General features: G+C 39.9%; 1 long non-coding RNA gene across 1 annotated transcript; it reads right to left on the bottom strand.

Annotated features, from left to right (window-relative positions):
• Positions 1-12: 12 nt before the first annotated feature.
• On the bottom strand, positions 13-785 carry LOC104947330 (uncharacterized). The gene is made up of 3 exons (XR_798553.1): positions 743-785; positions 423-605; positions 13-267 (listed from the first exon to the last, which is right to left on the bottom strand). It is a non-coding gene; the product is annotated as an uncharacterized lncRNA (long non-coding RNA).
• Between the last annotated feature and the right edge of the window lie 1,144 nt (positions 786-1,929).

Genomic DNA, 1,929 nt, shown 5'->3' with positions numbered 1-1,929 from the left:
ACTTACTTGTGTACGGAGAAACAGTGGTGCTCTGTCCTTCAGTACTGCCATCACCTGCCACTGCAGTGATATTTATATCATACTGGACACCAGCAGTCAGGTTAGAAATGGTTATTTGTGTTTCAGTCACGTTTTCACTTTTAGTGACATTTCCATCACTCCACTGTACTCTGTAGGAAGAGCTGTTCCCCTCTGGTTCATTCCACATCACAGATATGGAGGATGTTGTGATTTCAGTGACAGAGAGATTCCCGACTACTTCAGGCTCTGTGAGTGAGAGAGAAGTTGGTGGGGAAAATAATTAATGTTTCACTATTACAATTTTAAAACACTGTTATTATCTTTGTTTTTGACATTTGATTTGACAAAGATCATTCTGCAACAATGCTGTAGGTACTTTACTGTTTAATGATCACACTTACTTGTGGTGGCCTCTTTGCAGCAGTTCAAGCAGTCAAAGTAGATTTGATAGATTGCTCCAGGAATCAAATTATTTGCAGATATATTTTGCCAGATTGAGATGTTGCAGCTTGGATTGGATCCGATCGTGACTGTGGTTGTCGTTGTCGTTAAGTATTCGGTGATATTGCTGTCACATTTTCCACCTAAAAGATACGAGAACAAGAAGAGTAGAAATGGAGTTAAAAAAAAGTTACATTTAAAAAAAGATAACATCAGGAATGATGTTCTTAACACATGTGCGATAACTTATATTTAGTAGAAAAAGCACACGGGTACTTACATTCTTCTGTAGAGACCTGTGGAGAGAGAGAAGCAGAGTCAAATATCTTTCACCAGCAGAGGTCAGCATTGAGTTAACACAGCTTCAAACGATCAATTAGAAACCCAACCACCCAGTCAATGTCACAGAACATCAGTAAATTCAGCAACATCAAATAGCACTGCAAACCAGGTCATTTTTACATGGCTTCTTAAAACAGCCTTTTCTCAGGCCTACTAGTAAAACACTATGTTTTTCTGTCTGCTGTGGCAGGCGGTACCGCAGTATCAGGACCAAGACTCAGGGACAGTTTCATCCCCCAGGCAATGAGACTGCTTAATGCCTGAGCTCTGTTAAGTACCTCCATAACCCAACGCATTCATCTGGTTGCATCTTAGATTTATTTAATTTATTATCTTAATAGTTATCACTGGATCAAACAATATTTATTTAGTATAGTAGTACTGCAACGGCAATACTTGTAGACTGGTCTAGCAACATAACCTGCACTATTTTATTCAACTTTATCGAACTCTGTTTCATTTGCAATATTTATTTATTTGGTTGTCTTATGTCCTATATATAATATGTTGCATTGTTGGAGAAGCTCGGGACCTAAGCTTTTCAGATCCATAACAACACTGTAGCTGCCGTGCATATAAAATAAAACCCGTGAATCTTGAACCCTCCTCTGCTCCTGTGATGCTCGTTTGTCCAGCAGGTGGCGCTGTTGTCTTACTGTTAAACTACCCAGCAGCTGCTAGAGAGTAAATGTTTACAGTAAAGCATGAGTGTGAAACTGTGGAATAAAGTGTGTGTTTACACGCTCTCAAGTTTGGTTAGGTTTCTGTTACTAATGCATAAATATCAACACATCCGACTAAACTGTGAGTCACTTCTGCTCTCATTACGATACGATAATACTTTAATGCTCAGATCAAGTCTGAAATGTGACTTGCTTCACAGCTGCTCCATGTGTAACATCAACAAACAAATACCAAGACACAGTACATGAAAAACAAACAACAAACATGTAACATAACAGCAGGATCAGTGAGAGGAAAGCTGCTCAAAGAGCCTGCAGCGTGCATTTGATCTGTACTCAGCTCTGTGTTTACTGAGAGGATTGACTGGAGCACGAAGGACGCTTCAGTCTGACCTTATTGATCTCCATTAGATCAGGGGTGTCAAACTCAAGGCCCGGGGGC

Source organism: Notothenia coriiceps, unplaced genomic scaffold, assembly GCF_000735185.1.
Source record: "Notothenia coriiceps isolate Sejong01 unplaced genomic scaffold, NC01 NC01_scaffold00012402, whole genome shotgun sequence".
NCBI classification, from domain to species: domain Eukaryota; kingdom Metazoa; phylum Chordata; class Actinopteri; order Perciformes; family Nototheniidae; genus Notothenia; species Notothenia coriiceps.
The sequence above is the reverse complement of the archived record's forward strand: the minus strand, read 5'-3'. Positions and strand labels throughout refer to the sequence as shown.